At 35.6% G+C, this 21,339-nt stretch overlaps 2 protein-coding genes across 3 annotated transcripts in view; one reads left to right on the plus strand and one right to left on the minus strand.

Annotated features, from left to right (window-relative positions):
- SLCO1A2 (solute carrier organic anion transporter family member 1A2) overlaps positions 1 to 21,339 on the plus strand; it is a 131,489-nt gene that overhangs the window by 23,686 nt on the left and 86,464 nt on the right. The gene's annotated exons all lie outside the window — the stretch shown is intronic.
- The window catches only part of IAPP (islet amyloid polypeptide), a 101,689-nt gene that overhangs the window by 7,352 nt on the left and 72,998 nt on the right, over positions 1 to 21,339 (minus strand). The window contains exons 6-7 of the mRNA XM_025930710.2: positions 3,877 to 3,929; positions 2,315 to 2,538 (exon numbers count right to left, since the gene is read on the minus strand). The gene's annotated coding sequence lies outside the window, so the exon portion shown is untranslated. The remainder of the gene's footprint in view (positions 1 to 2,314; positions 2,539 to 3,876; positions 3,930 to 21,339) is intronic.

The raw sequence follows: 21,339 nt of genomic DNA on the forward strand, positions 1-21,339 counted from the left end.
AAATACCTGCTTTTAGCTACATATTTATTTTATTTCCCTATTTTTTTTCCCCTCTGAGATGTTGAAGGTCCCAAACATAACATTCAAAAATTGGTTCTCTCTCCCTGTAGGAAATTAATGTTATAAGGAAAATGTTCTACCTAAGAAAGAACAGGAGAACCTGAATCTTTTTAAGGGCTACCTTATGTCAGTCATAGTTATTTAATTGATATATGATTCCTCACTTCATCTTCACACGTCTGTTTTCATCATTAGATGATGATACAGTGATTCAGAGAATGTAAGTGGCTGCTTAAAGTTGCACAGCTACTCAGGCCAAAGTGAAATTCAAATTCTCATCTCCTTGTTCCATGATATTTATTTCTTTGTTATAAAGGATCTCTGTTCTCATATACTGAATTGCTAATTCCTTCCTGTAAATGTTGTATCTTATTATAACACTTCAAATGACTCAGTTGCAGCCAAATATGGCCTTAGGCAGTCTCTTTAATGTTTGGTAAGGTCAACATCTATCCCAATCTCTAACAGCTTTAGGTCTTTCATGCTTCCTACACCATTGAAAGTGGAGGTGGTAGATTGTCTTTATGAGGTAACTCCATTACCAGATAATAAGCTCCTTCCTACATGACAAACATTACTGTCATTCATCTTTGTACCCACTTTAGCCTTGCTAGTCCAAGCGTAAGTAATGCCATGGCAGTTTGGCCTTATTTGGAAGCTTGTTACAATTTCAGGCCCCACCCCAGAGCTACTGAATCAGAATGTGCATTTAAGAAAAGATTTTCCTGGGGTGCCTGGATGGCTCAGTCAGTTAGGTCTCTGACTTCGGCTCAGGTCATGATCTCATGCTTTGTGAGTTTGAGCCCAGCTCAGAGCTGGAGCCTGCTTCAGATTCTGTGTCTCCCTCTCTCTCTGCCCCAACTCCCATTCACGCTCTGTCTCTCAAAAATAAATAAACATTGAAAACAAATTTTTTTTAATTTAAAAATATCTTCCCTGGGTGACTGTATGCACACTAAAGTTTGAGAAAATCTGGTCTATTGCACATTCCATTTATTTATGATTCAATAAACACTGATTAAGGACACATTCTATGACAGGGAATGTTCTAGGGACTAGAGCTACAACACTGAACAAAGCCAAGTCCCTGCTGTCATGGGAGCTTAGAGCCAGTGAAGGAAACAAAATCAAAGAAAGTGAACAAGTGAATATGTAATTACAAGTGTGAAGTGCTGTGGAGAAAACTAATTTGGTAGTGAGAGAAAGAAAAGTGGTGATGTTTAAGTTGAATCCTAAACCATAAGAGATGACAAAGGAAAAAGTAATGGAAAGTGTTTAAGATCTGAGAAACAACATGTGAAAATTCAGGTAATTGAAGGAGAAATTGGTGTAAAGATTATAGCGTTAAAAAATCAATGTGGTGTTGTACATCTGAAACAAATGTAACGTACGTCAACTACACTCAAATAAAAAAAGTAATAAAAAAATAATAAAGAAAACATCAGGCTGACTACTGTGGGTGGACTGGATCAGAGGGGAGCAAGAGTAAAAGCAGGAAATCTGTTGGAAGACTATGGCAGTGTCCAGATGTGAGACAGTGATGCTACACATAGGGTGATAGCAGAGCAATAGAAAAGTAAATGAGTTCAAATCACATTTGGGATCATTACATGATTTGACAATGGATTAAGTATGGAGAACAAGTGAATGGGAACAGAGCATTAAAATGAGAGCCAGGTTAGGATATAATTAATAATACAAATTAATGGGCTTTTCATCAAATTTATAAAATATATTTTATAAATCTTTTAGAAAATAATTTCTATTTTTTATCAAATTTGTGTGTCTACAATTTTTAAAAATCAAATACTATCAGAAGTCTAATAATAAAAACAGCAGTCTTCTGTCTTCCTTCAGCCTACCTCTGAATTTTGCTTTCCATAGGTAATCAATTTTAGCGATTTTAGCTGTTTTCTCCATATTTTGAAAATAATCTCTTCTTAGGACACCTGGGGGGCTCAGTCAGTTAAGTGTCTGACTTGGTTTCAGCTCAGGTCATGATCTCATGGTTCATGAGATCAAGCCTTGAATCAGGCTCTGTGCTGACAGCACATATCCTACTCTGGAAGATAAAGAGTTAGTTAGTTAGTTAGTTAGTTAGTTTATTTACTTGATTGATTGATTGATTGATTGATTTTTAAGTAATCTCTATACCCAACATGGGTTTGAACTCAACCCTGAGATCAAGAGTTTCATGCTCTACCAACCGAGCCAGCCAAGCACCCCAAGAATTAGCATTTAACAGCACACTTACTTTTCTTCTTTATCCTGTTCCTCTAATATTTTAATAAAACATTTTGAGGGGCACGTGGGTGGCTCAGTCGGTTGAGCGTCCAACCTCGGCTCAGGTCATGATCTCATGGTCTGTGAGTTCAAGCCCCTCATTGGGCTCTGTGCTGACAGCTCAGAGCCTGAAGCCTGCTTTGGATTCTGTGTCTCCCTCTCTCTCTGCCCCTACTCTGCTCATGCTCTCTCTCTCTCTGTCAAAAATAAATAAACATTTAAAAAAATTAAAAAAAATAAAACATTTTGATTGTATCAATATTAGATGGATTTTTTTCAATATTTACATTTAATTTTTTTTACAGAAACTTTCAAATGTATATAAAATTTTGATAATTATCAAATCACAAATCTATCTTATTTTCTCTATATTCCTACCTACTTTCCTCCCACTCCATACCGGATTGTTAAAAACAAATCCTAAACATTATACAATTTTATATGTAACATTTTTCAGGTTTATATTCATGAAAGACAAGGATACTTTATACAACACAGCTACAAAATTGTTGGTATAGCTAAAGTGAAATTTTACAGTAATTCCTTAATATAATTAAATAATCTAATCAGTGTTCACATTTTTCAGTTGTCTATAAAATATTTTTAATTAGTCTGTTAGAGTCAGAATCTAAATAAGATTGCATTTTTTTGTCTCTCATGACTCTTTTAATATATAATTTTCCTTCCTTTCTTTTTCCTACCATTGACTTATTAAAGAAAACAGGTCATTTATTGTATAGAATTCCCCACATCCCAGATTTTGCTGATGGCAATCATGAGGTATCATTTAATGTGTTCCTTTCTCACTTGTATTTTCTCTATACTGGTTGTTTGGTCTAGAGGCTTGATCACATTCAGGTAAGAATGCTTCAGTGATACTGTTTATTCCTACTGCATTACAACATCTGGTTGAATCTCTTTTATGGCATTAAGACTGATCAGCGAGGTCAGATTTTGTCAGCCACATTGTCCATTCTGAGTTCTCCATTAGCCTTTCACTCTGATTTTAGCAACCATTGGTTATAATTGCCTAGAACCATTGTTTTATTACAGGCTTCCAGTGATAGTCTAATTCTGTTATTCCCTCTACAATTATTTGCTGAAATTCTCCAATAAAGGAGAGCATTCTTCATTAAGTATTTCACTACCTTGAGGTACAGTTTTAAAGAAAAAGCAGGATATATACTTCATTCTTTCCTCTCATTCATGAGTTTTCTGCATACAGTAATGAGATGGTTCTCAAGCATCCTCTAAATATGACCTTAAAGGTTTTTTTTGGGGTGGGATGGGGGTGGTTCTCATTGTGAACCCCTATATTTTAATATACATGTATTTTGATCCCCACTTTTTTGATGTTCAAATTATCCTATGTTGGAACTCTTGCACAATGCTGGTAGATTAGTTCAATGGAAAACACTATGAAGCTTCCTTAAGAAATTAAAAATGGAACTAGCGTATGGTCCAACAATCCCACTTCTGTGTATATATCCAAAGAAAACAACATCATCGTCTTGAAGATATATCCGTACTTACATGTTCATTGCAGCATATTCACAATATCCAAAGTATGGAAACAACCTAAGTGCCTGTTGACAGATGAATAGATAAATAAAATATTATTTTCTAGAGAGATAAAATATGATACAAGATTGTCTATATACAATGGCTGAACTATACACAATATTTTCATATAAATATAGAAAACATAAAAATAGTAAGAGTTTATAGCTGATTTTTCACTAAACATTTTTTTGTTGTTGCTACATAGTTGTAACACTATCTTGGGTACTTATAAGATGGCAGAGTAGGAGGATCCCAAACTCACCTCATCCCATGTATACACCTACATAATACCCACATCAGTGTATATAACCTAGAAAATGACCTGAAGCCTGGCAGAATAGACTCTCCACAGCTAAACATAAAGAAGAAGCCAAATCAAAAAACGGTAGGAAGAACAGAAATCCAGTGAGGAACTAAACTGACTTCAGGACTGTCCCTAGGAGGGAGGGACTCTGCAAGCAAAGAGAGGGGAGAACAGACCCCATATTGGGCATCTTAAGTAAGGGGAACCTGTTCAGAGAAGACAAATCTCCATACCATTTGGCTTTGAAAACCAGAGGGGATTAACATCATGAGTTTTAACAGTCAGTAGAGCTTAACAGTTGGAATTTTAAAAATCAGTTCTGGGAGAGCTGAAGGGTGATAGGAAACTGAGTCACCACCCTTAAAGAGACAGCATAACAAACAATCCTGCTTAGATATAGCATAGAAGCAGCAGTTTGAAAGATGTCTGGGGTATATAGAAAGGAGATTTATTTACTAATCTCAGAATATGTGCAGGAAGGGCAGGGATCTTTGGGAGACTACACCAAGAACAAAGGAGCTGGCAGGCACTATTTTCCTCCTCCACCGCCCAAGCTAGACACATGGACACCTGTGGGAAATAGCACATGAACACTCTCCACCTAGCTGCCTAACAACATGCCCCCACCTCCATGCTCTTCTGTGGACTCGCCCCCTCCAACTAGCCTCTGCAGCTCTCCAAAACAGTGCCATCTCTCCTCTCATGGCAGACTTGTGCAAAATTTGCTAACACTTCATGCCATGTCCCCACACTGTTCCGTGGACACACTCTCTCCAACCCTGCCCTCATCAGGAGTCCATCCAAAGTAGTGCCACAAATGTGGTGGTGTGCAAGCAGCCCTGACAGGAGCCAGCACCACCACAAAGTGACACCTACCCTGGGGAGAGGGGAAGATAACCACACACAGCAGTTTGACTGCCGTCTGAGCAATGGGCTGGAGACAGATATCTGGTCTGACCTCAGGCCCTGCCCACCAACAAGCTTCTTAGGGGGACAGCAGAGGGATAATGTTCTGACTTTGGTGGGACCACACCTCTGTCAAAAGCCTAGTCTCACCCAATTCATACCCAAAGTGGCCCAAGACTGGCCCATTAATAACACAGGAACCAAACCCTGGGCACTACAGGCAAAGAGAACCATTGCAGATGGCTGGACTGAAGACAAATGCACTTAGCCACAGCAGTAAGGTGTACACTACACCTATAGAAAGTGACAGGTTCTGGTGAGCAGGGGACATGCACTACACAGGGCACTACAGGGCTTCTTCTTCATAAGGCTACTACTTTCAAGAACAGGAGACATTGCTGACTTACCTAACACATAGAAACAGAGAGTTGGATAGAATGAGGAGTTAAATGAATATGTTTCAAATGAAAGGAAGGGACAAAATCAGACAAAACGGGGATAAGTAATATGTCTGACAGAGATTTTAAAGTCATGGTCATAAAGATATTCACTGGATCTGAGAAAAGAGTGAAGGACTTCAGTGACATCCTTGACAAAGAGAAAATTTAAAGCACCATCGGAGATAAAGAATTCAATAACTGAAATAAAAAATACACTAGAAGGAATAAATAGTAGACTAGAGGAAGCAGAAGAATGGATCAGAGACCTGGAGGACAGAATAATGGAAAGCAATCATGCTGAACAAAAGAAGAAAAAGGTAATAAAAAAATAAGAATAGATCAAAGGAACTCAGTGACACTATCAATCACAATAACATTTGTATTATAGGGATCCCAGAAGAAGAGAAAGAAAGGGGGTCAGAATTTTATTTGAAGAAATAATAACTGGAATACAGGGAAGGAAACTGAAATTCAGATCCAAGAGGCACAGCGAACCCCCAACAAAATCAAGCCAAGGATATCCACACTAAGGCATGTAATAATTAAAATGGCAAAAAGTAGCGATAAAGAATCTTTGAAACAGCAAGAGAAAATAAAATAGTTATATACAAGGAAAACCCTATAAGGCTCTTAGCTAATTTTTCAGCAGAAACTTTGCAGGCCAGAAGGGAGTAGCATGATATATTCAAAGTGCTGAAAGGAAAAAACCTGCAGCCAAGAATATTCTATTGATCAAGGCTATCATTCAGAATAGAAGGAGAGCTAAAGAATTTCCCAAACAAAAGTTAAAGGGATTAACCACCAGTAAAGCAGACTTATAAGAAATGTTAAAAGGGATACTTCAAGTGGAAAGGAAGGACTATAAGTAGGAGTAAGAAAATTTGGAAGCACAAAAGTAGCAAAATTAAGTATATCTATAAAAATCAGTCAAGGGATTCACAAAATAAAAAGATGTAAAGTATGACACTATATGCCTAAAAGATGGCAGGGGGGAAAGCAAAAATTTAGTGCTTTTAGAATGTGTTCAGACGTAAGTGACCATCAGTATAATATAGACTGTTATATGCATAAGATGTTATATATCAACCTAATGGTAACCACAAATCAAAAACCAGTAATAGAAATGCAAAAAATAAAGAGAATAAACTTAACTATATCATCAAAGAATGCCAGCACAAGAGAAGAGGGCAAGAGAAGACAGGAACATGAACTATAAACACAACCATAAAACAAGTCACAAAAGAGAAATAAGTACACAGCCATCAATAATTACCTTGATTGTAAATGGATTAAACTATCTAATCAAAACACTAGGGTAATAGAGTGGACAATAAAACAAGACTTATCTATAGACTGCCTGTAACAGACTTGTTTCAGTCCTAAAGACATGTGCAGATTGAAAGTGAAGGGATATTAAAACATTTATGCAAACAGAAGTGAAAAAAAAAGCTAGGAGCTAGGGGAGCAATACTTATAATGGACAAAATAGATTTTAAAACAAAGACTCTAACAAGAAGGACACTACATATTCATAAAGGGAACACCCCAAGAAGTTATAACAATTATAAATATTTATGCACCCAATATAGGAACACTTAAATACATAAGGCAGCTATTAACAAACATAAAGGAAGCAATCGATAGTAATACAATAATAGTAGGAGACTTTAACATTCCACTTACATCAATGAATAGATCATCCAAACAGAAAGTCAACAACTAAACAGTGGCTTTGAATGATACATTGGACCAAAAGGATCTAACAAATATATACAGAACATTCCATCCTAAAACAGTGGAATGTCATTCTTTTCAAGTGAACATGGAACATTCTCTAGAATAGGTCACATGTTAGGCCACAAAACAAATCTCAAAAAATTCAAAAAGACTGAAATCACATCATGCCTCTTTTCTGAACACAACACTATGAAACTAGAAATCAACCACAAGAAAAAAATCTAGAAAGAACACAAATACATGGAGGGTAAATAACATGCTAATAAACAATGGATGGGCCAATCAAGGATTTAAAGAGGAAATAAAAAACTACATGGATCCAAGTGAAAATGAAAACATGATGGTCCAAAATTTTTGAGATGCAGCAAAAGCTATTCTAAGAGGGAAGTTTATAGCAATACAGGCCTACATCAAGAAGCAAGAAAAAACTCAAATAAACAACTTAAACCTACACCTAAAGGAAGTAGAAATAGAAGATCAAACAAAACACCAAACTATCAGAAGGAAGGAAATAATAAAGATTAGAGCAGGAATAAATGATGTAGAAACTAAAAAAACAAAACAAAATAAAAACAAACAACAACAAAAAACAAAAAACAATAGAACAGATCAATGAAGCCAGAAGCTGGTTCTTTGAAAAGATCAACAAAATTGATAAACCTCTAGCCAAATTAATAAAAAATAAGGACTCAAGTAAATGAAATCACAAATGAAAGAGGAGAAATCACACAACCAACACCACAGATATACAAATAATTGTAAGAGAATATTATGAAAAATTATATGCCAACAAATTGGACAACCTAGAAGAAATGGATAAATTCCTAGAAACAGATAAATTACAAAAACTGACAAGAAGAAGAAATAAAAAACTTGAACAGACCAATAACCAACAATTAAATTGAATCAGTAATCAAAAAACTTCCAACAAACAAAAGTCCAGGGCCAGACAGCTTCACAGGTGAACCCTATCAAACATTTAAAGAAGAGTTAATGTCTATTCTTCTCAAACTATTTAAAAAATAGAAGAGAAAGGGAAACTTCCAAATTCATCTTATAAGGCCAGCACTACCTTGACACCAAAACCAGATAAAAACACCATCAAAAAGAGAACTATAGGCCAATATCTCCGATGAATATAGATGCAAAAATCCTCTATGAAATACTAGCAAATTGAATCTAACAATACATAAAAAAATTCACCATGATCAAGTAGGATTTATTCATGGGAGGCAAGGGTAGCTCGGTATTCACAAATCAATCAACATGATATATCACATCAACCAGAGAAAGGATAAAAACCATATAATCATATCAGTAGATGCAGAAAAAGCATGTGACAAAGTACAACATCCAGTCATGACACAAACCCTCAACAAAGTAGGTTTAGAGGGAACATACCTCAACATAATAAAGACCATATATGAAAAATCTGCACCTAACATCATACTCAATGGTGGAAAACTGACAGCTCCTTTCCTAATATCAGGAACAAGACAAGGTGCCCACTTTCACCACTCTTATTCAGCATAGTACTAGAAGCCCTAGCCACAGCAATCAGACAACAGAAAGAAATAAAAGTCGTACAATACAAGTAAGGGAAAAAAAGTCTCAGTATTTGCCAATGACATGATACTACATATAGAAAACCCTAAAGACTTCACCAAAAAATACTAGAACTGATAAGTGATTTTATAAATTCACAGGATACAAAATTAATATACAGAAATCTATTGCATTTCTATACACTAATAATGAAGCAACAGAAAAAGAAGGTAAGAAAACAATCCCATTTATAACTTCACCACAAAGAATAAAATACCTAAGAATAAACTTAGCCAAAGAGGTGAAAAACCTGTACTCTGAAAAGTATAAAACATAGATGAAAGAAATTGAAGACGACACAGAGCAATGGAAAGATATTCCATGCTGATGGATTGGGAAAACAAATATTTTTAAAATGTTGATACCACATAAAACAACCTACAAGTTTAATGTAATCCCTAACAAAATATCAATGGCATTTTTCACAGAACTAAAACAAATAATCCTAAAATTTGTATGGAACCACAGAAGGCCCCAAATAGCCTAATCAATTTTGAAAAAGAACCAAACTGGAGGTATCAAAATCCAGATTTCAAGATATATTACAAAGCTGTAATAATCAAAACAATTTGGTACTGGGATAAAAAGGGATACATAGATCAAGAGAACAGAATAGAAAAAACAGAAATAAATCCATAATTATATGGGTAGTTAATATTTGATAAACAAGACATGAAAATACAATAGGGAAAAAGTCTCTTTGACAAATGGTGCTGGGAAAACTGGACAGCTACATGCAAAAGAATGAAAGTGGACCACTTTCTTACACCGTACACAAAAAATAAACTCAAACTAATTAAATACCTAAATGTGAGACCTGAAACCAAACAAAATCTGGAAGATGGTACAAGCAGTAATTTCTCTGACGTTGGCCATAGCAAAATTTTTCTGGATATATCTCCTGAGGCAAGGGAAACAAAAGCAAAAATAAACTTTTGGGACTACATTAAAATAAAAAGGTTCTGCATGGCAAAGGTAACGATGAACAGACAGAAAGACAACCTACTTAATGGGAAATACATTTGCAAATGGTATATCTGATAAAGGCTTAGTTTTCAAAATATATAAAAAAAATCATCAAGTAATTCAATTAAGAAATTGGCAGAAGGCATGAACAGACATTTCTCCACAGAAGGTATCCAGATGTCAGACACATGAAAGATGCTCAACATCACTCATCATCAGGGAAATGCAAATCAAAACCATAATGAGGTATCACCTTACACTTGTCAGAATGGCTAAAATAAAAAACACAAGAAACAACAGGTGCTGGTGAGGATGTGTAGAAAAAGAAACCCTAATGCCTTGGTGGGAATGCAAACTACGCAAACTATGCAAAATTATGGAAAACAGTATGGAGATTCCTCAAAAAATTAAAATGGAATTGCTATATCATCCAGGAATTCCACTGCTGGGTATTTACTCAAAGAATATGAAAACACTATTTCAAAAAGATGTATGCACCCATATGATTATTGCAGCATTATTTACATAGCCAAAACATGGAAGCAATTCAAGTGTCCATTGATAGATGAGTGGATAAAGAAGTTGTAGTATATATACACAATGGAATATTACTCAGCTAAAAAAAAAAAAAAAAGAAAAAGATTGAAATGTTGCTATTCGCAACAACATGGATGGATCTAGAGGGTATACTACTAAGTGAAATAAATCAGTCAGAGAAATACAAATACCATATGATTTCACTCATATGTGGAATTTAAGGAACAAATGAACAAAAATAGAAAGCAATGAACAGAAAAACAGACTCTTAACTATAGATAACAAATAGTTACCAGAGGGGATGTGGGGGTTGGGGAATGAGTGAAATATGTGATGGGGATTAAAGAGTGCAGTTATCGTAATGAGCACTGAGTAATGCATAGAATTGTTGAATCACTGTATTGTACATCTGAAACTAATATAACCCTGTATGTTAACTATACCAGAATTAAGATAAATTAATGTTTACAAACTTATTTTTTTAATGAATTGCCACAAATAGTGTGGAAATAATATTGTTCTAAACATTTTCAGAGGAAAAATGTGTTTTTATTTTTATTTTTATATTTTTTAATATTTTGGTAGATCATGGTTTTATATATTAAGCCCAATGGGTTAAGAAAAAAATAGCTGAGGGATCATCATGAGGGCATTATTTATTTTCTCTTCCTTTTTTTTTTTTTAATTTAAATTTTAGGTAGCCAACATTACAGTGCAGTATTTGTTTCAGGAGTAGAATTCAGTGGTTTGTCACTTACATACAACACCCAGTGCTTATCACAAGTGCCCTCCTTAATACCCATTACCCATCTAACCCATCTCCCACCCACCTACCTCCATCAACGTTCAGTTTGTTCTCTATCATTAAGAATCTCTTGTGGTTTGTTTCCCTCTCTCCCCTTTTTCTGCCCCGCCCCCTTCCCATATGTTCATGTTTTGTTTCTTAAATTCACATGAGTGAAATCATATGGTATTTGTCTTTCTCTGATTGACTTATTTCACTTAGCATAATACATTTTAGCTCCATCCACATTGTTGCAAATGGCAAGATTTCATTCTTTTTGATGGCTGAGTAATATTCCATTTTATATCCACATTTTCTTTATCCATTCATTGGTCAATGGACATTTGGGCTCTCTCCATAGTCTGGCTATTATTCATAATGCTATATGTACACCTCAGAATCTGTGAAACAATTTGTTTATAATCTATGCCACTTTGCATCAAGTAATGTTTTTTTTCATTCCACTCCACTCTGAGGGTTTAAGTAAGATTATATTTTATGCAAAAAGGTACAAATTAACAACGTGGGTAATTTTTCCAACATACATACTTTCACCTCTGTAAAATCACAGAAGCACTTTGCTGGAAAGCAATCTAGAATTGCCATTGTTTTCACATCACATGTAGCCATTCTTTCCTGCATCCTTTAAAATGCAGCACTGAGGGACTCCTAGGTGGCTCAGTCAGTTGAGTGTCTGAACCTGATTTTGGCTGAGGTCATTGATCTCACGGTCATGAGATTAAGTTCTATATTGGGCTCTGCACTGAGCGTGGACCCTGCTTGGGATTCTCTCTCTCCACGCTTCCCCCACTCATGTACATACTCTCCTCTCTTTCTCTCTCCCTCAGTAAATAAATAAAAAAATAAATAAATAAATCTATCTATAAACATTTTAAAAATGTAGCACAGAAAAATTTAAGTCCCTAAAGTGAATAATGTCTTCTCCAACACTTTCTTCACATCTCCTCTTACCAGATTCAAAAAATGTGAGTAATATTTTGAAAAGAGATAGGAGCCCACTGCACCCCACCAAAGTCTAGGGGAGTGTGAGCAATGCCTCTCCCTCACAGCTTCAATTCATTTGTAAGCTTCTGTGGAGAGCTCAGTATGCGAGGTTTGCATCTTTATATTTTAAAAGTTTCTCAAGAAATTATCTTAATGAACATGTGTTCTTTCTATACTATTTTAGTATTTTTTAAAAAAATGTATTTTCAATGACTTCTAGGATCCTAATACAGATTAGGAGCTTTCGAAAGGCCTATTATGTTCCCCCCAAATCAAAACAAAATAAGCACACAAATGAACAAAAATCTTGGAGTTAGAAGAGGCTGTAGGGAGAATTTAATTTACTCACTTTGATGCTTGACTTATTTATTTAATGATATTACAGCATTATTTGGTACTAAACTCTGAAATATGGTGTAATTGGAGATTTGGGCAACTGAACAGAAAATAGCAGTGATGTTTTCAATCCGCTGAATAAAGTACTGCAAACAGAGTGACTTACAAACAGAAATGTATGGTTTCATAGTTCTGGAGGCTGGAAGTCTGAGATCAAGATGTGAGCAGGATTGCTTCCTTCTGAGGGCTGTTCCATGCCTCTCCCCTAGCTTCTGGTGAATGCCTGGCAGTCTTTGGTGTTCGTTGGCTTGAAGAAGCATCACACCCATCTCTGTATTCATTTCCATGTGGTATTTGTGTGTGTGTGTGTGTGTGTGTGTGTGCGCGCGCGCATCCAATTTACCCCTCTTTCATTAAGACACCAGACATATTGGATTAGAGGATGAAACTACTCCAGTTGACCTCATCTTAACTAATTACAACTGCAATGACTCTATTTCCAAATATGGTTGCATTCGTGGGTACCGTTAGGACTTCAACATATGAATTTGAAGGGAACATAATTCAACCATAACAGTTGTTTCCTAGAAATTCTGCACTTTTCGTTTGTTTTTATTATCTTCTTTAACTCTACAGGTTTTTTTTAAATATGAAATTTATTGTCAAATTGGTTTCCATACAACACCCAGTGCTCATCCCAACAGGTGCCCTCCTCAATACCCATCACCCACCCTCCCCTCCTTCCCACCCCCATCAACCCTCAGTTTGTTCTCACTCAGATACCACCTCATGCCAGAGTGGCTAAAATGAGCAAATTAGGAGATATAGATGCTGGCGAGGATGTGGAGAAATGGGAACCCTCTTGTACTGTTGGTGGGAATGCAAACTGGTGCAGCCGCTCTGGAAAACAGTGTGGAGGTTCCTCAAAAAATTAAAAATAGATCTACCCTATGACCCAGCAATAGCACTGCTAGGAATTTATCCAAGGGATACAGGAGTACTGATGCATAGGGGCACTTGTACCCCAATGTTTATAGCAGCACTCTCAACAATAACCAAATTATGGAAAGAGCCTAAATGTCCATCAACTGATGAATGGATAAAGAAATTGTGGTTTATATACACAATGGAATACAGGTTTGTTTTTAAAACCTCAGTGGAGGAGTATCTTTTTATTGTTTTGTGGTCAAACAATGTTTTCTGTATTGATTTTACTTTACGCTTTAATAAATTTTTCTTGGTGACCTAATAAATGATCAGTTTTAGTCAAGGTTCCAAAAGCACGTTTTTAAAGCCATACTTTTCTACTTCAGTTACCAAATTTCAATATATGTGCATATCATGTAATTTATTAAAAATGTAATTCAAGTCTTCTAAATCCTTTTTTAATGCTTTTCATCTTGTTATGTCTTAGACTGGGAAGAGAATTAAGGCCAATTATTGTTTTTGCTGATTTATCTTTGTACCTCCTGAATTTTCTGCTGTGTGAAATTGCCTACTGTTGCTGGGTGCACAGAAATGTATCACACATATTTTTCTGTGAATTGTCCTGTTTAGTACCTTTAAACTACCTTTCTGTAGTTTTTCTAATGCTTTTTGCTCTGAATTCTACCTTGTTAGACATTATCATGACTCTTGTTTTTTCTTTTTCTCTTTTCTTTTTTGCATATGCTGTGTATATCATTGCTCATTCTTTTATTTTAATCTTTGTGAATAATTTTATATTTAGTGTGTTTCTTACACAGCATAAGGTGAGATTTCATTTATGAGTTATCTGAAAAACTCCTTATTTTGGTAGGGAAGTTAAGCCCATGTGTTTCTTGATATAATAGATATTTTGGAATTACCTCTGTCATAGCAATAATATTTGTTCTATAGGCTTAATATTATCAGCTTTGGTCCAAGCACTTCATCCTTACACAAACCCCTATTTTTTAATATATGATGAAACTGAAATACAAGAGGATAGCAACATATCTAAGGTCACAGACCCAGTTAGTGATAGAGCCGGAATTCAAATTGAGTCTGGTTCCTGAATCTTTTATACTAATTCTGAGTATTATCCTGAAATCTCTTCTTCAGTTCATGAATTGTCTCTTTCATCTCTATCTGATATGCTGTTACCCATTAAATGAGTTTTTAATATCAAAGGTTAAGTTGTTTTATTTTTAAATATTTCTTGTTCATTTATAATAGTCTTTTTTTAAAGACTTGATTTTAAAATAATCCAACTTTAGGTTTTTAATCATTTAATATGTTTAATGTTGTGTTTCTGATAATTTCAGCATATGAATTTCCTTAGAAATTTAATCTGTATTTTGTTTCTGATAGCTTTCAGTCAAAATGGCTTGATTTATATGTATAAGATCATATGCTTTTAAATTCAATCTGTAGGGAGTGGCACCTGGGTGGCTCAGTTGGTTGTGCTCAACTTCAGCTCAGGCCATAATCTCATGGTTCCATGAGTTGAAGTCCTTCATCAGGCTCCCAGCACATAGCCTTCTTCAGATCACCCTCTCTTTGTGCCCCTTCTTCACTCTCTCTGTCAGTCTCTCTCTCTCAAAAATAAATAAATAAATAAATAAATAAATAAATAAATAAATAAATAAATATTTTTAAAATACAGATAAATAAATTCAATCTGTAAGAATCCAAGGGGGATGTTCCCTTAGAAAGGATATTTATGGTTTCATCTGCCACTATCAGAATTTGCCAGTATTTGGGATCACTTTAGCTCCAAGGAAGGTCCAGAGTTATATAGAAGACTCACATTAGTTCTCCAACCTTGAAGTTAGGACTTCATGATTTCAGGATTTTTATCAGTATTTGTTTCCAGGGCAACTTTCTTTCACTTACTTACTTGTGGCTGTGCTCAAATTTTAGTTCATTGTCTCACCCCTCCTACTTTGAGATTTCCTTTTCTTCTTATGAGTTTAGCCATGCCTATCTATATCTATATCATCTATATCTATCACCCATCATCTATCATCTATTTATCTATCTCCTAATGTATCCAATTTCTTGCTAGATTTTTATTAAATTTATTTATTTTGTGAGAGAGAAAGGGAGAGAAATATCAAGGAAGAGAATCTCAAGCATGCTCCATACTGTCCGTGCAGAGTCCATGTGGGACTCAAACTCATGAAACTGTGAGATCATGACCCGAGCCAAAGTCAGGTGTCTGACGCTCAACCGAGCCACCCAGGCACCCTCGTTCTAGTTGTCTTTTAGTAGGAGGGTCCTTTGGTATAACTTCACAGTATAGAAGCAGAACTGTGTATGTATATTTCAAAGAATTCTGAGCTATAGAGCCAAATTCCTCTGTATAAGGGTTGTAATAATCTGCTCATCTTTAGAAATGCATTAGTGTATCTGTTCGTCCTTAAATTTTTCAACACAGTTATATTATTTAGAAAAAAAAAAAACTACCCATCACTTGTATGGTAAAAGAACACAATATTTTTATAATAACTTGAATTTCTTTGATTACCAATGAAACTTAAAACTTTAGTGTATTTATGCAATTTATTTTTTAATTACCTTGAAATATGGATTTGGATTTCAGGATAGGTCTAACCTAGAAATGTGGGATGTTTTTTGACATAAATTATACAATGAAAAAAGAGGATGTACAACAAGAATAAATTAAGACAAAGAATATCTTGAGGCACATCAAAATTTAGGAGTCATACTGAAGAGTAGGAGCAGAGAAAGAAATAGGAGTGCACAAACATGACTTATTGGGAAATGAAAGTAATTTCAAAAATGAAGTGATGGGAAAGTTCCAAGAAGGAAAGCTTGGGATGAATGTCACATGATACAAATACATTATGTAGGATGAAGACTAAAAATAGAAATTGGAAGCTGGCAAGTAAAAATTCACTGATGACAGGGCACCTGGGTGGCTCAGTTGGTTTAGTGTCTGACTCTTGATTTTGATTCAGGTCATGATCTCACAGTTGTGAGCTGTCAGCGCAGAGCCTGCTTGGGATTCTCTCTCTGCCCTTCCTCTGCTCACACGTGTGCGCGCTCTCTCTCTCTCTCTTTCTCTCTCTCTCTCAAAATGAACAAATAAACATTAAAATAAAGTTTACTGATGGCTATAGCTAGGAAAATTTCAATTCATAGTAAGGAGAGAAGCAGATATAAAGGAATAGTGTGACAGTCCTGAAATGTTACTGATGTCTATCAGTGGATCTCAACATATTGAGGATAAGGATTCTTTTAAGACTATGATGGGAAAATAGTATGTGGAAAATATGCACTTGAACATGTCATCTAAATTTTGGGCACAGCACCCAGACACTTATACTTTCCCTGACAATACTCTTTATATGGATTCTTCTACTATAGCCTCTTTGAAGAGCTTTCATCATAAAGAGAAGAAAGACCAATAGCTTCAGGAGAGGTTAGGCTTAGGTTAAAATAACATGGGAAAAATACCTGGCCAACTTGCTAACTACACATTCAATAAATGTTTATTGATCTTTCAGGAGCCATCAGGAAAGGGGAGTTTGGTGAGCGGGGAGAGAAAGAGATAATTGTTGGCATAGTGTTCTCAAAGAGTTGGAAAGCAATGTCTTATGGGGAAGAGGGAGGTGGACATTAAAAATGTATGGTTATCTAGAATCTGCTCTGTGTCAGGCATTGTGTTAGGATCTTCTGTATAATATCTCACCTGATCTTCAAACAACCCTGTGAAGTAGGAAATAATTAACTTCTACTGAAGATCATTTGAGTGCTTTGAGAGATTATATAATTTTTCACATTCATGTTAGGGTATGGAAAAAGAGTTCAACATCCATTTCCACACACTACAGCTGCCACACAGTTGGAACAATTATATATAAGTTGGGAAATTAATTTTTTTAGGAAATTAAGTCTTATAACTAAGATTGGAGTTTGAAGGAAGGTAAATTTGGGAAATTTGAACTGTCAAATGGCAGAAAATGACCACTTGAGAATAATTATTAGCCTGACCTTCTTTCTATTGACTCATCAGAAATGCTCCTTAGCTATGCTAAAGGGGTGTCCTTACATCCTCGCAGACCTGCAGCTGCTTGGCCTGTGCTTTGACCTCCACTAGATCTGATAGCAATGGAACCTGGGGTTGGACCAAACCTCTGGGAAAGAGCCAAGTTGTCTGCAGGAGATTTTCAAATATGAGTTAAATAAAAAGGAAGAACAAAAAAGAATATAATAGGCCCATTAGAGCAATCATACATTATCTCCTATCAAAGCCACTGAACACTGACTGCTCTTGCTCTTATATTTCCTTAACACAAATCAAAAAGTATGGAAAGAAACCTTCCATGTTGTAGAAGTCTTGGGAGTAACCTTTATTCCCCTCTATACAATATTACTGTCTATTACTGTCTATCATGGTTCTAGTTAGCTCTTTTAAATCTTGTTTAAGATTAAATCTTGTTCATTAGCTCTTTTAAATCTTGTTTATATTTTTGTTTTATAAATAATATTACTTTCTGTTGTTTATATTTGAGTTTTATTGCAATTTGATCTAAGTAACTTCCAACCTAAGTAGATATGTAATAAAATTAACTGGCTCCAAATAGTAATTTCTTTTAGTTATGAATGCTGTGGTTGGATATAATTACAAAGATGAGTTTTAAGTGATACTGTGTATAGTCAAAAGAACTCTGATTAGGATTTGCTCATTTACACAGGTCCTATAATAATTTAAGAAGAGACCCTGTGATTATGTTATGGCACTGCTCAGAGTAACATAAAATTTAAGTTGAAATCTATCTATTTTATATCCACTGTTGAGAAGTTTAATAACTTATGCCAAATATTGCTTTAAAGATTAGTGGTTTAGGGGCGCCTGAGTGGCTCTGTTGGTTAAGCGACCGACTTCAGCTCAGATCATGATCTCGCAGTTCATGAGTTTGAGCACCATGTCAGGCTCTGTGCTGACAGCTCAGACTCTGGAGCCTGATTCAGATTATGTGCCTCCCTCTCTCTCTGCCCCTCCCCCACTCATGCTCTGTCTCTTTCTGTCTCTCAAAAATGAATAAACATTAACAAAAATTTTTTTTAATAAAAACAGATTAGATTAGTGGTTTCACTTTAAGTGTAAATTCATTGGGTGACAAAATTGCCAAGCTCACTGAGATATTTCTGCCTACATTCACCCATACTCCTTCTACCCCCAGACAGATTAGTTAGAAACAGCTAATTAATCAGTGAACCAACCAAATATGTACTGCACAGGGAAAGAGTGTTTTTATTTCAGTGTGTTTTAGCGTAGATGGACTGTTGATATTTGTTGTACTATACCTTTGGCTGTGGATGGAAGAGCCAACACCTATGTATTCTGAACAAATATGTTCAGTTTCAGAGGCTCACAGCAACAAAATTTTATCTATAAACAGATGATAGGCAAAAAAGGAGTGATTATACGTAGGCAGACTTGAAGGTCTTATGATGATGACTGGTGTTCTTGAACACATCTAAACACAGCCATAGTAGCACCCCTACTAGGGGGCCCCAAATGTTCAATTTAGAGATTCTCTCAGTCAGATGACCTTACTGAAACAGGTGAAGGTGGAGAAATGGGGGTGGTGACCCAGTTACTGGGAAAATGGAGTAGGACTCTTTGAGATTTTACTGACAATATGGAATTGGAGCTACCATACTAAAGCCCCCTAGGCTTTTAATGGCTTGAATTTCTTAGAATCTTATCTAATTGCTACCATTCACCCATCTTAGTATTTCCTCTCTTTGCATTTCCAGAGATAAATTCAGTTTATCTCTGGATAAACTGTGGGTCTGGTGTAGGCTTGGTGTAGGTCTGGACTGAAGTGCTTTGGTGAAGTGCAATTCTAACCTGTCAGTCTGTGAAATAAAACAGAAGACCTTCCCTTTTAAAGGCTATCCTTAAATGCAAAGGGAAGGAAGACCAGGAGGGGTGGATGATATCAATTAGACAAAGTTCTAAGAAGTTTGAGCCATTAAAAACCATTAAGGTGCCTTAGTCTATATGTGACAACATGGATGAACCTGGAAGATATTATGCTATGTCAGAAACACTGCATGATTTTCCATTTATATTAGTATCTAAATAGTTAAACTCATACAGAGTAGAATGGTGGTTGCAGGGGCAAGGAAGGGGGAAATAGGGATTTGTTGTTCAAGAGGTATAAACTTTCAGTTATATAAGATGAATAAATTCTAGAGATCTGCTGTACAGTATTGTGCTTATAATTAACAATACTGTATTGTGTACTTAGAAATTTAAGAAGTTAGGACTCATGTTAAGTGTCCTTACCACAGTAAAAAATAAAATTAAAATGTCATCTAGTACAAACAAGACAAAACAAAACAAAACAAAACAAAACAAAATTCTAGCAGAGCTTTTAAGGTAGTGACTAAGAGGCTGATGCAATTGGGAGCCTGACATTTTCCATAAGAATACAGGTATTTGGAGGTATTTTGAATCCACCTCAATCTGTCCTTCAAATTCGTCCCAAGATGTGTTTGAAACCTAGGAGTAAACTTCCTAAGGCCAATTTCAAATCAGTACAAACCAAGACCCAAAGGCCCAGGAGATGTTGGTGGGTTACACGGCATTTGTCTGAACTCAGGTATTTGGGAACACAATATAGCCTGGTGTTGGTACACTTCTTATATTCCCTTGACCAAGAATCAAGCCTTTAGTATTATATTGCTAGTAACATTTATAAGTATTGTAAGGCATTTTTTTTTAAATGCTAGATACCAAATGTATGATGCTCATGGAAATCATCTGAATTCTCCTGAGTTGGTAGGGATTTTTTTCTCCTGAGATGAGCTGATAAATATGTGGCAGATGGGCTAAAGGCCACATTTTGAGAAACCACACTAATAAAACAAGATGACATGCTTGTTATTCCCAAAACACCCCTGAATTTTGTGACCTCCAGATTTGTACCTCTCATGTTATAAAACATATTTTCCCATGTTGTATAGTAGTCTACATGTCTTACTTATTGACTGCTAAGCCGCTTGAAAGTGAGAGCTACTAATTGCTAACTTCTTATTCACCCAATGACTCTTAGCACAGTGTCTTGTACACATTTAGGCACCTTGTTATTATAGTGTAATGATTAAAAGTTAGGCTTTGGAGGCTGACAAAATTGGATTGGAATCCAGGTTGTGTGGCCTTAAACAAGTTAATATCTCTAAATCTCTATTTCCTCATTTATAATACTGAATAACAAAAGCAATCTTTTATGGTTATGTGGTAAATTTCATAATGCGTATGAAATATTTTCCACAGTGCCTAGAAGTTTATAAACACTCGATATATGGTAGCAATTTTGTGAGGAAAAAAATTTAAATCATCCAGTATTTTCATTAAAAAAACATAGAAAATACAGATAAGCAAAAATATTAAAGTAAAAACCAACTTAGTCAAACCTCCAAGATACAATAAAACATAATATTTTGGGGCGCCTGGGTGGCGCAGTCGGTTAAGCGTCCGACTTCAGCCAGGTCACGATCTCGCGGTCCGTGTGGGCTGATGGCTCAGAGCCTGGAGCCTGTTTCCGATTCTGTGTCTTCCTCTCTCTCTGCCCCTCCCCCGTTCATGCTCTGTCTCTCTCTGTCCCAAAAATAAATAAACGTTGAAAAAAAAATTAAAAAAAAAAACAACATAATATTTTGATGAATATTATCCCAACATAGATTTTTAATCTCTATATATCTTCATGTAGACTTAAAGTGACATCATATCTTTCATACCATTTTGTAACATGCCTTTTGTTATTTAAGAACATGCTATGAATACTTTTCTTTTTTTCTCAGTAGATCAT

The sequence above is a fragment of the Puma concolor genome, chromosome B4 (assembly GCF_028749965.1).
Source record: "Puma concolor isolate L17-30 chromosome B4, mPumCon1.1.hap2, whole genome shotgun sequence".
NCBI lineage: Eukaryota > Metazoa > Chordata > Mammalia > Carnivora > Felidae > Puma > Puma concolor.